The sequence below is a fragment of the Taeniopygia guttata genome, chromosome 3 (genome assembly GCF_048771995.1).
Source record: "Taeniopygia guttata chromosome 3, bTaeGut7.mat, whole genome shotgun sequence".
Classification (NCBI taxonomy): domain Eukaryota; kingdom Metazoa; phylum Chordata; class Aves; order Passeriformes; family Estrildidae; genus Taeniopygia; species Taeniopygia guttata.
Window position 1 is genome coordinate 109,464,394 of NC_133027.1, and position 13,850 is coordinate 109,478,243.

The 13,850-nt window shown below is 37.4% G+C and overlaps 1 long non-coding RNA gene across 2 annotated transcripts in view; it reads right to left on the minus strand.

The window, feature by feature from the left end:
- Nucleotides 1-13,598, minus strand: part of LOC115494538 (uncharacterized) — a 114,909-nt gene extending 101,311 nt beyond the window's left edge. The window contains exons 1-2 of one of the 2 annotated variants that reach the window (XR_012055341.1): nucleotides 12,971-13,598; nucleotides 11,110-11,278 (exon numbers count right to left, since the gene is read on the minus strand). This is a non-coding gene — a long non-coding RNA (uncharacterized lncRNA). The remainder of the gene's footprint in view (nucleotides 1-11,109; nucleotides 11,279-12,970) is intronic. The other variant, XR_012055342.1, reaches the window with a different exon arrangement.
- Between the last annotated feature and the right edge of the window lie 252 nt (nucleotides 13,599-13,850).

The following is a 13,850-nucleotide window of genomic DNA, read 5'->3' on the forward strand; positions in this document are numbered from 1 at the left end:
CTGTTTCATACTGGCAGAGCAGTAACACAACTCCAAATGGATGCACAGCTCATTTCTTTCTGGATCATATTGATTAATTTTGCAGAGGGGTTAGAGAGAGGGACCTGTGATGTCAGTTGTCATTGATTTCCAAGATAAGTGAAGAACTGAGAACCAACATCGTTCTCAGCCAAAAAATAACATTTAAATACAGTGCAAGCAGTAAGCAAATAGTTAGCTTTTCTGAAGTATCAGAACTGCTTTTAGCTAACACGAATTTCAAGCAGATGAATGTAGATACTTTGTCCTTTCAAGGCAATTCTTTTTCTTTCAGCTTCAAGTCTTTGCTCGTTATAGCCCCAAAGGACATTATAGGATGTTTCACTGTTTACTACAAGCTTAAGTTGCTAAACATATCTGATTTTGTTCTGCATTCTTGATCAAATCTATTCTAACCAGGTAATAGTTACACACACACACTCTTCAGCTGTCAAATATATGTTAAATTGTGAAACATTTATTAAATGTGAGTGCTAATGCCTGGAGAACCAGTTACTGCTACATTTCTGAAAAAAAAAAAAAGAACAGAAAAAAGCTGTTCAACACCTGCATACACTGTTTTGTACCAAACTGTTCTAATTAGCACATTTTGAGATATGATTAGAGCACTAGAGGAAGCTTTCCAAATGCCATTAATTATGAATGTGATCTTAAATTATTCACTTTGAATATTTTTTCTTGCTATGCCCTTTTATCTTCCACTAGCTTTTTGTTGCATGCCAGAATAGTCACAATTAAACCTCAAAAGGAAGTCTGTTACATTAAAGAAAAGGTAAACTGAAAATTAATCATTTTTTTTTTCCAAGGTGCTTCTAAACAGGGAGGATGTGGGTAAGAGTCAATTTTTTTCCTATTAAATGTTCATCATTCTCTATCTCAGTCTCTACCAATACTGGAAGAGTGATACTTATACAATCATTAAGCATTAATATTTCCATCTTTCACTGAAGTAATATTATAGAATGCAACAAAATATTTGTGCATCTTTACTCCTTTTAAAGATTATCAAGTGAGTCATCTCAGACTGGTTTATCACAAGTAGTATCACATGTAGAGTCTAATAGCTGGTGACCAAATGCTATATGTGATTTTGTTTCCAATAAATGGTGCCAAACTACCTGCATTAGGACGAGTTTGAAGAACCTTTTCCAGGCTCACATGGAACCTGACCTGTCAGGAACAGATAAAGGAGAATAAAGAAAGGAGAATAAAATTAGGAAGGCGAGAAAGAGAGGCAGGGAAGGATGGAGTCATAACATAAGAAAAATAGTGAGCAAAGCTGGGAAGAATGTATAATTTTTGTAGTGATAAAGAAAGATAATTCATATACATCTGTTTAAAAATAAAGCTCAAATTTACATATAATACACAGAGACATAGTAAAAGGCTCCCACGTATGTCCTCTTGACTAGGCAGAATAGTCAAACAATCCTAGTGCATGCGATGACTAAACATTGCCCTGGATTTTACCTTTTTATCAGGTTAAAGTTCCTCCAATAAAGCTTCTTCTGGGACCCATTAGAAGCTACTAACACATACTTGTTTTGTTAAAGACACTGATAAAAACCCGGTGAATAGGAATGACAATTCTCTTAAAAGCTGTTTAATACACATGGCTTGAAAAAGGGAGAAGATGTACTCTAAAGTGCAGTGCCATCACTTCACACAATAGCCACATCCCTCTTATAGTTGAACAGATCTGAAGTCAGTTTCTGGATAGGAAACCCCAAAGGAAAACACATCTAGGAGCAATCATTCAGAAGTCTATTCTCCTGCTGATCCAGTGATGTTTGGCTGGTGTCATGTGCAAGCTGTCAGTCTTAAGGATAAGCAGGAATTACCCTTGTTTGGCATCATTAAAGCTCTGCAGAGAGGCTGTTTCTAACATCCTCAATCAATACCTCATGTGGCTACAGCAGTGGCTCTGTGCAGCAAGCAAGATGCTTTCTGCCACCTGGAACCTGCTCAAAGTCACCACTGAGCTGGCAAACATCTATGAAAAAGATAACATTTCTAATCAGTCTATCAGCAAAAGGAAAATCTCATGGGAAAAAAAGCAGGTGTTAAATGAATGCTGCCCACATCACATGGATGCTCCTCTCTAGCTGCCCCAGAATGAAACATGAGCAGATGGAGTGAGGTGCCAGAGGAGGAGAAAGACTGAACACCCTCATGTTTGACAGATACTCCTGAAGGTCTAGAGTGGGCCATCTCAGAAAGCAATCATTCATGTCCATTTCATTTTGTATGGAGGGAAGATATTTTCAATTAATCACCAAAGAGATTTGCTGTAACCAGAAGTCCTTTGGGGTCCAGGGGTATTAGCAGGCATGTAAGAATTTCCTGACTATCTTACAACACCTTCTCTGTCCCATGCCCATCTTGCTCTTTCCCTCCTTCTGAATTTCGAGGAGAAGTCAGTTTGTCCAAAATGAAAGATAAATAATGAAGAGCAGGAGCAAAAAGACTGAGGAAGAGAAAGTACAATAAAACACCTATCCTTTCATTACTGGCCAGAGAAATCCTAGCAATAAATAGAATAAACACCAAATAAAGTAAAAATAGATGGCTTAGGAAACCTTCAGTCAGGATGTCTCATGTATTCAGGCCAGACTACTGGTGATCAAAGGTAACAGTATTTTTAATTGGTCCAGAAATCAGATTTATAAATCCTGGTATGGCTTCAGATTGCTTTCCCAGCAGAATATTTCCTGGTCACCTCTTCAGGTACAATTCTTGGGGCCACCAGAGAGGTTACGGGAATGTCCATTGCTTCATTGGTGGAAGGTCAACAAGAGTAAAGAAGGAACATACTACCAGCAACAATATAGTTTTCCTTCCCATTACTCATTTTTTATATCTTTTAATGCCCTCTACACATTCCCAAGACACACTCAGTGCCATGCAAGAGCTCCTAGCTCATCATCAGACTGTTGCTAATTACTGATAACTAAAGAGAATATCGTAACAGATGCAGGCATTCATAGCCAGTTACTACTGAAAAGCCAGCCTTGCAAGCCCTAGGCTGAAGAATAAAAACCTGTAAATTTGAGAGGACAACTGTTTGTTGTTTTCACAGCCCTTCCCCACCCAGCCAGCCTTGAAGTTATCGCCTCCAGTACACCAAATTGCTGTTGCAGATCCAGAAAAAGGAGAAACTTAATTTTATCTTAATTTTACTTATTGTGTCTCACTGAAATTTACTTTATAGAAGTCTTTTAAGGCAAGAAAAAATTCCTTAGGGAAATGCCATCATCACCATTGTTTCCCAACTGTTTTTCTAATTATATAATAGGTGACATTTTCTTCCTCCCCCTCCCATGTGGAAGCAGCTCTCAGGTGCAGCAGACAGGAATGCTGTTTTACCTGAAATATTTTTTTCACATGCTTACTTTCATCTCAATAAAAATTACCCTTCTTATTTTCTACACACATTAAAGAACTCCTGGTGTGTTTTTGTCTACTCGGATTTATTCTTGTCTATGTACTTCAGAATATGTTACGGTCGTCATTTGCTACTTCTTGCAATTACAGGAAAGAAAATTGTGCACCTGACATGGAATAAATCTACAGCAGCTGTAAAATACATTGGACTTTCTGCCCCTTATTTTAAGGACAAAGGAGTTTCCATCCTTTTATAAGAATGCTTTGCCAGCCACACTAATTACCAGTAAATAAATTGAGACTTATCTTGTCAATTATAAATGTGGTGACTATCTCTACATTTGCTACTATAGCATTCCATATGCTACACACTGTACTGAAGAATTTCTTCCCCTCCCATCAGTGAAAGTCATCCCAAACAGTTGTTTTTGTGCTCAGGAAGTGACAAAGGCTGCCAGGCACACACAGAAGATTCTTGGTAGACCAAGTATAATGGCCTGTGTTTGAACAGGACTAAAATAGCCAGATTAACTACTCTTGCAGGAAAAATCAAATTGTGATTTGCCAAGCATCAAAACTGTGATGTTTGAGTTTATATTTCATCTTTGACTGACCCAGTCTTCAAAATGATCTACTGTCCCCCTGTCCCAACTTGCATAGTAGAATTGGTGCTGCCTACCAAGAGTGGGAAGTTAAGAAAAAAGTTAAGGCACACTGATGGCATAAAAATGGTGGCAATTTTAAAACTGCAAAATCCAGCCTTTATTCCAAAGGAAGCCAGACCTTGGTATAAGATGTCTAACATGCTTGTACCTCAAAAAGCTAAAAATATGTTCTTATTTCCCCTTCTATGCTGAACGGACACAAAGACACTGATATACTGCTAAAAATGATGATCCTCTGTCCATTGATTTGATGGACATGACTTGGATTCCTAATGCAGGTAAAGGTTAAAAAGTTGTGTCTCATTAATGCTAGGACTCATTCAGTCCTGAACACATAAAAGGATATTAAAAGATTCAACTGCAATTCTTTCTCAATTTTAGTTCTAACCACACCAACCAGAATGGTGAAAAACATTTATATATATACATGAATCAAGTCTAACATCTTCAGAGACTGGTGATTCATTTAATGGCTGACTAGGACTACAAAAGCCTAGATATTTTAGGAAAAAACCCAATTGTTTCCCATGTAGTTTTGATGGCAGTGGCAAGTCTGCAGCTTTAATGAGAGGTGACAAAAGCCATCAGTCTTGTTTCAGTATTGACTGAGACATGGATTCCTGCCAGCATTCCCAGAGGATTTGGAAGGACAAGGATGTGTGCAATTAAAGCTAGCTACATCATGAAGTGCAGACAGTGAAAAATCAGGGCCTTGATGTTAAGAACAGTTCCTCTCCAGCTTTCCCCTGTAAATTTATTTTCTGGCAACATAGTTTACAATGTCTTACAGACACCATGTTGCTGTAATTCAGTGACAATTCTAATTACTTTTAATTGGAATGTAAAATTTGAGGCATTTTATGAAAGCTCAGATAATATCACAGAGATGCTAAATCTGTCATTTAACAGAACCTCTGAAGTAAGCTTTGTTCTGTGTGTAATATTCTATTTCACTGGTGAAATAGAAAAGGATGAAATACATGGTTTTAGAAAAATTCTACCATATTTTCTTGGCCATGTCTGGGTCATATAGCAGAATTAAGAGTGGTGAAATTGCTTTTACCATGATACAAAATATCAGTGACAGAGTAGAAGCTAGAGCTCCATATTCCTACTACCTTTCCTCTACCTACCTGTAGATCTCATTGTTCAGAAGACTTCTGCATTTTATAAACTTTGGTTTTCTTGGTGGGTTTTTTTTGGTGCAGTTTGTGTACAAAGAAAATGCCCCTGGCAACAATGTGATAAGAACTCCGTTTTTACTTCCTATGCTTTCTAGGCAATACAAAACACACTGGAATTTTTTTAATACACAAGTTATAATAGGGAGTTAGGGACAACCGTATTTTTCTGCCCTGCTTTAGACAATTTATAGCTATCAGAATTTTAACACATGCACAGGATATTAACTCAGCACTCACTTCCAAAGTATGTTTATTAAGTATTTGCATGCAATCTTCAGCAGAAAAATTCTCTTTTCATTTTACGTTTTTGTGTGTCCAGAAGCAATAGCAAATTTGATACATTGCAAAGCCACCTTGAGTGACAGGATTCCACAACAGCCTCTTGAGAGCCAAGGGGTTTGGAGGTTAAGTGTGTTACTCAAATAAATCTTTATCAGTGAGAGTGCAATAAACACCCTTGCTGTCATTTATTTTCAATTTCTTCATGACATCAGTTGAAAAGACTTTAGGAATTGTTTCTTTCTGACCAATCAGAATCAGGGAAGTACCTATATTCTGCTGACAGCCTTCTCCTGTAAAACTCTACATTGTCTACATTTCTTTAAAAATAGTAAACTGTCTCCTTACATGACAAGTTCCTTTATTTGCTCACGTATTCAAAAGTGAGCTGTACTAAACATGTCTGTCTTAAGATCTTCACACCTTTGAAAATACATCTGTTCAACTAAGCAGTCTTCAAAAATTGCTGGCAGGTATCAGAAGAGATGGATAGCCCCACACTAGTTTAGATCTGGATAAGTACATTGATTTCAAGAAGAAATGTTCATGTACACCTGCTAAAGTTCCAACTAATAGAAAGATTTCAATCTGTGCATCACAGATAAATCTTCATTAACATTAGAACTAAATGTTAACTTCATTTAAAAACTGTTTTTTTTTAAATTCATGTTGCATGAAATACAAGTAGGGATTTTTATAGGTGTGGTACTTGAGGTATGGCATGATATAAAAATATTACTAGGAAAAAAGGATCAGCTAACCAATGCAAGCTTTTGCAATAAATCTAAAGGCACCAGTACTCCCCTATATCCCAAAGGTCTTTGCATAGACACACAAGTCTATGGTACAGACTCCAATGTCCACTCACCACAAATTTTTCTAGCCCTATTCTAGACTTATTCAGCATTGCTGATGACAAGAAGTTGATGTACAAAGAATATAAAAAAATGTAGAACATAGTATGTTCTTGCAATGAACACTTAGCAAAAAATGTCAGAATGAAGAATATAACCCAAACATCAAAGACAATGAATTTAGACATCTCTTGGAATAATCATCCAAGAAGAAATAATAAGCACAGTTTTTATGCTGGGGAATTATAGGCCTGAAAAGTTATAAAACTGTTGGGGTTTTTTGTATGATGAAAAGCCTTCAACTGCTACTGGTACATTTAGAAATGTGTGTTTCTGGTATGGGAACGGACACTTAACACCAGCATCACAGTGTCTGGTTCCACAGACCACCTCTCCTTAATATTTGCCAGCAAATATTTTATATCCAGTTTGTCTGTGGTATATTATACTACAAGACAGGTCTGGTAATATAACAATGGCATGGTTTCTGTTAAAAAAAAGACATACATACTGTTAAAAGAATTTTTGGCTCTTCACTAGTGCCTGATGAAGCTGAAAAGTCCTAGAAAATCTTTCACAGTAATATAGCCTGGAAATACTGCCCACAAGTTAGTGCTTGACTGCCACTTCTGCCTTCAAGAATTTGCTCTAAGGAAAGAACATAATTTCCCCCTTTGGGGTTTTTTGTTTACTTTTACTGTGCAGTTTCCATGAGGGCCTATTTCTAATCTCAATCTTCCTTGTTTTGTATCAAGCCCTCAGAATATGGCTCTTGGTGTAGACAAGAGGTTTCTCATGTAATGCTAAAGTAAAGCATTGAAATACCTGTGTAGACAATCCAAAACCTGGTCCAGTCTCCTCTCTAACCTTCTCTAGTTACCACATATGCCCTAGGAGCTGCATTTTGCAAACAGGGGAAAAAAACTCCCATAAAAATAAAACATTACAAATAATTTTTTTTTTTTTTCCTACCCAAGGGTGTTTTTAGATAGTTATTATACCAGTGTTAAGCTGAAATTTCCTATCTAAAAGGAAGTGTCCAGCTTCCTGTATTTCTAATCAGGGACCTGTCTTCATTTCAAGCAAAAAAACGTTTGCAATCATTGCCTGCTAATAAGAATATTACCCTGCATGTCTGTTTGCATTATGATTTCTTTCAGCATTCCAGCCCAGTCAGCTACTTATTACTAAGAAGGATCATTAGTGATATAATACAATTTATGGATTCCGGGTTATTGCACAGATACAAGCAAGACTATCTGTTTATTTTAATTAGTTTGCAATCAGATAAAAGAATAAAAATGTGATGAATCAAAGGAAAAGCCATCACAAAAATGATTCAGTGAATCATCTATAACAACAGGCAGTGGCAATAAAGGAGTACATTACTTGTTCAAACAAGAGTATGAGCATTAACCAGTCAAGAAACATGAAAAATACAAACCAGAAGGCAGCCAAGTTTCCTGCTTAACAGCTCCTAGAAAATCCAGAGCTGGAATGGGAACACATATTTCTGGTTTCCAGCACCCTGTGCTGTACTCCCTGCCTGAGCAGCCAGCCCTACACATTTAGCCACTGACATCAGCTACGTTCATATTTCAGGCAGTCTCTCTGTGGTGACACTAATTCAGCTTCTAAGGCTTGGGGTTTTTTTCCAGTTTTTCAGCACTCTGAAAGTTCTGCTTTTCAAAACTTAATTCCAAGGCAAAAAGCTAACAGGAAGAGGTGAGCTCACCTCTAGGACCAAAAAGAGCTTTTTTTGCAGCAACTGACTTCAATGCTGAAGATGCACTCTTTTGTCATGCAACCTGACCTTAAAGTCAAAGGCTCACCATGACAGCACAGAGAGCTACAAGCATTTTCTAACTTTGTTCTCTTTGTACTAATATTAGAATAAAATGTTTGGTCATCCTCCCCAGCTATTTTGCCTTAAGATCCTCTCCTTAGACTTCATGTTAATTTATCCTGTTTTTTTTAGCTTGTCTTACAGGTCGCTGATCTGTCTCTTCTACAAAGCCATAGCAAAATTAAAAAAAAAACCAAAAAAACAACGTATTTCCTGGAATGGGCCACTTAGAAAATTATTTAGCATAAAGAGAGAATGTATCTCAGCAGAAAAGGACGTGGTCAATAGCCAGCTGAACATGAGCCACCAGTATGTCCAGGTGGCCAAGAAGGTCGATGGCATCATGGGTTATATCCAAAATAGTGTGGCCAGCAGGGTGAGGGAAATGATTGTTCCCCTGTACTCATGAGGCAGCATCTTGAGTTCTGTGTCCCTCACTTCTGGGTCCCTCGCTGGAAGAAAGCCCTTGAGGGGCTGGAGCAAGACCAGAGAAGGACAATGGAGCTGGTGAGGAGTCTGGAGCACAAGTGCTGTGAGAAGCAGCTGAGGGAGTATCTGTGTTTAGTCTGGAGAAATGGAGTCTCAGGGGTGACTTTATTACTCTCTACAACTGCTTGAAAGGGGGGTGTAGCCATGTGGGTCTCAGCCTCTCCCAGTCCCAGCCCAGCCTTGGCCTTGTCTCAGGGAGGTCCTCAGTGTGGGGCTGGGGTGGTGAGCTATCCTGGCTCCCATTTCCAGGAAGCAGAGTCCTCATCAAATGGTCTTCTGAGACAACATGACCCATATTGGTTTTTTTTTCAGTGAATCCAATCTTTCGCACCTCCATATGAGCATAGTCCATGCACACATATGTTCCTATGCAATACTCTGCTATTTTTTTCTCTCATCTCTACAACGTACTGAATAATAAGCTTTGGAAAGTGCTAAGAAGAACTTTTCTTTGTGTAATTATTCAGCTGTTTTCCCCACCACATTTTTAGTATGTGTGCTGTTTTCTTCCTTCAAGCTAAAAAAGAAATAGCTTTAAAGCATGTGTCTGATCTGAAAGGATGTGGTTGGGAAGAAGTTTGTCACAGAGACTTTTGTGTTCAGATAGCCTAACAGGAACTCAGTATATTGCCATTGATTTTCAAGTGGTTTCAACATGGTCTGCCCCCAGACTCTGTATCTTGAGGAATAATTGTTTACTAGTTAGCCATAATGCAAAAAGAGTTTAAATGGTCACATTTTAGTTGCAGTGGTAAGATTACAATTGAATTCTTTTAGTATTTTTTTAAACCCTCTTTCAAAGTACACCATTAGAAATCCTTTGACTCTTTGAAAATTAATATCAAGCTTGCTGCTTAAATTCACTGTATTCCAAGCCAAAAATTGTTCACAATTGCATTTGCCTTGAGCAGAATACTGAGTAGGTTATGAAGTCCATCTAATAGAACTACCAAAGAAAGACAGGAAAGAAGGAATTTCCCTGATTTGCCCACAGCAAAACTATTAAGACATGCCAGTGAAACACTAAGAGTTTTTTTTAAGTTCACACAATATACCTATTTGAGGTCTAATAATTAATAATTTATTGGAAAATCTTACATTACAAGCCCACTGGCTCAGTGGACTCTTGGACTTGATCCAAGGCCCTTTGAAACACTGCATTTTTTAAATTTTGCAGTAACTGTGTCTTTTGATACAACTGTGCTTTGTGTCCAGCCCCAGTCTGCATCATTCCTGACACTTTCAAAACTAAATTAATGTTTTATATACAAGCCAAACATCCTATTTTCACCATGGGGAAAATAAGAGGTTGCCTTCAGCTCTTATATATCCTTATGCTTCCAAGTACTATCGATCAGTGCTAAAGCTTTCTTCTCTTCTTTAATGCCCTTTACTACAGGTCCAGACTCTTTTGCAGAATAACCCTTCAACCCCATATGGACGTGTGCATTAAAGCAGGAGTTCAAGCAGGAGACAGCTCCATGCTGCTTGTTTAACAGAAGAAACCATCACTGAAGATGCTGAACCTAATTTATGTGTTGCTAAAAACCTTCCTTTTATGTTTTTAGTAAAGGATGTTTGAGTTTTGTCCTGGGTAACAAATATGAGCAGGTATATTTTGACTACCATTAAATTTAGAAATACCTATCCTCCCTCTTTCTACTGTCTTAATTTAAACACTGCTCATCGTTATCTATTTTTTAACTATCTATCCAGGTCCTCTTCCCATAAAACTTTTGTGAAAGTTGGGAAGGCCTGAGTTTGAAAAGATATCAATATACTTTTTCATTCAAAATTCCAGTAGGAAGCTTCAGAGCACAATCAATGCACAAGAGCAAGGTAAGCTGCAAGCAACCTTTATTTCTGTCCTTTTTCTATCTATAATAAAATCATATTCTACTGGAAACAGAGTTGACTTTCCAGGCATATGTCAGGCTCAGGGGAAGCAATTAGATGTAAAGCAGGCCACCTGGTATGACAGTAATTAGACTCTAGATCTGTTGTTATAAGGACCCAAAGTCGCACTGTGAAATTAGCTCAGAACTTTAATTAAACTTGTAGTAACAACTAACTTTTATTTCTTAATTATTCTGGGTTTTTGGTTTGGTTTTTTTTTTTTTTTTGGCACCCAGCTGAACAGAGGGCTGAATGGCTCACTAAACTAGTGAAAAGAAAAATATTTCCATCTGTATTAGTAGACATCAGAATCACCTTAGCTGCTATGAGTGGCTATTAGCACAAGTATCTCTCTGGCTTTTTGGCATCTACAAAGAATTAATTAAAAGGCTTAAACTGCTGTGAAGTTACCATTTCCTACTGTCAGTTTAGACACCATAAAGGCAAGAAAAGTAATGATAAGCTGTACCTACATTACTATTTGCAGTTGGGTTTGGGGCATTTGGTAACTCATCTTGGTGTACCCATTTACCACGCACAGATCACATTGACAGAGCTTATTCGGTGCAAACAAGTGAGATTCTTCCAGAAGAAATTGAACCAGCAAGTCAGATTCTCACCTATATCAGGTGCACTCCACACCTGTATGGACATAAACAGTGAATCAAAACATCTCTAAAACCTTGGCATAGCAAGGATATACAAAACTAATTTTAGTCGGACCTGCACGCCTTAAACTTTGCATTATATAAATGTCAGATCTTCAGCAGCAGATTTTTCAATCCACTAAAATGGTCCTGTTGCATCAAATTTCTCAACATAGTAATGAGAGACAATGGATCACTGGGATTTTATAGCACATGAAGTACAGGGAGGGAATGTTAACAAAATATCTTCATTTTCATCTATCTTTGCATGGCACTTTGAAGAGAATTATATGAACAACTACCTAAACAAGTCCCAATACACATACTCCTTTGTAATGGAAAGTTGGAACAACACATAATAGACAAAGTTTGGGTACATGAGGGATATTACTATTTTAATAGCATTTGTTCACCTAGGTGCTGGATTTAGGGCTCTGAGATCGAATTCTGCCTATCAGGATTCTCCTGTACAATCTAAAAAATCTGTGTACACACTTTCCAGTATTATTACTACTGGCATTAAGTATTAATGTCCAGGCTTTTATGCCACAGCATCAAAGACAAGAGAAACAGGATCCAGTGATCCCTACTGACAGATGAATGCTGCTGAAACCAAAAGCGGCTCTGTCAGCGTTCACTGGGACCTTTCCCTCATCATACCCAATACCATCTGGCATAACATGCCAAGAAAGACAGATATTCTTGCAGAATATGCTGCCATCATATTCATCTCCACAGCTGCATGAGAAAATGCAAAGGAATGGACACTTGTGGAGGAAGAATTTTGTTCTTTATTTGCAGGCAACCTCAGCTATTACACAACGTAATGCCATATTTTCTGTGCATCAAAGGAAAAATTCTACTATTTAGTAGTAGTAGTAGTTAACTCGTGCTTTATATCAAAGATTATAATTTAGTAGTTATGAGCTTAGAACAAAAAGATAAAATTCATGTAAAACTTCTGGGTTGGGCAAATGGATTTTTTTTTTAATTTTTACTCCATACAGGAGACATTAGTTGGGATGCTCTGTATTTTAATCATTACTGTATAAAACCTGTCAATAAAGCTCATCTGGTCCATTCCTGTTACCAAAGCAAAATTCTTTCCTGAACTACATAAACACTACTTCAATATTGTAGGATTTTATTGTTATAATTCTTCTATTTAAAATAGTGATAATATCCTTAGTTCAGGCTTCTAAACAGTGTTAATTAATCTAATTTTTGCTTTTCATCATTCATGCTCTTAATTACTCCTAATTTATCTCCCCTTTGGATAAGAGAAGTTGCATTATCTGATTCTCAACAAATAGGATGGCAATACTGGTGTGTGTCTTATCTTTAGACTTGAGATATGTACGATATTACTACAATAATGTTTAAAAGTTTTCTTGCATTTTGAAGAACAAAAATAATTTTTTGGTACATGCAATCCCTCTATTTACAGGAAAAGATTAAATGCATTGATGTCAACAGAGTATTCTATAAAATTAACAGCAAAACAAAAATTGCTTTTAACACCACAGGTGAAGATCCTCATTAAGTTTTTAATGACCATTGCCATCATATTAGAATCATATATTTACAAGCAGTTACTAAAAAACAAAAAAACACATTGGCAACTTATGTGAAGTTCAAGAAACATCGAATGTACTCAAGCTTCCCTGATAATTTTTTTCATACATACCTTTTACCCAGCTGTGTCTTCATTTGCCTACTTGGTCATAAATTTTGATGCATTCTCCCAGACAACTAGAATCTGCCTTTTACATTTATACTTCAAAAGACAAAAATCGTATTTTCTGAACTTGCCATCAATCTCAACAAGATCCTTGCAAGTTTTGCACAATGCCTGGACAAACACAACTGTTCCTGAGAGACCAGTCCTGAAGGCAAGAGACAAGATTCTGCTCAAGTGAAAATCTGAAGTAACATGGTGCATTGACAGAAAAAAAAAATTGTTCCAAGGTATGTCAAATTTCAGCTCCTGAACAAGCCAAAAAGAACATCCTGCATGACTATCCTGATGGAGATAGGGATAAAAAAAGCCACTTCCAAGGCAGCCAGGTCTCAGCTTCTCATAGATACTACTCAGGTCCCAGAAGCACATTCAGAAATTGGTTGGCAGGTAATGCAGTGCACAGAATTGACTCATAGTGTGCTCCCCACAGGACATGAAACTGAGCAGAAGTTACAGCTATTCCCTGCACCAGCTAATATTTTTGCATGGTATTTTAGTGAGCATCCTGCAGCATGGTACGGAATAGCAGTATATTATTAAAGCAAAAATCCCTAATTGAATAATCAAAGCACCTCACACATCTTGCCAAAACGTCCATTATCAGAGTCCACCTACACTGTTCTGTACCCCCCACAGAACAGCTCACAGCTACACAAGGCCTGCAAAACTGTGGCTTCTAGCCAGCTTCTCTCTGCAAAAGAAATGCTGTGAGGAGCACAGTTCTCCTCTAAGTGATAGGAACATATCACTTTAAGAGTTTGACAGTCTTCTTTGAAGTAGGTCTAACAAAATAAATGAAGAGGTGAAAGAAAATCAGACTTTCAAA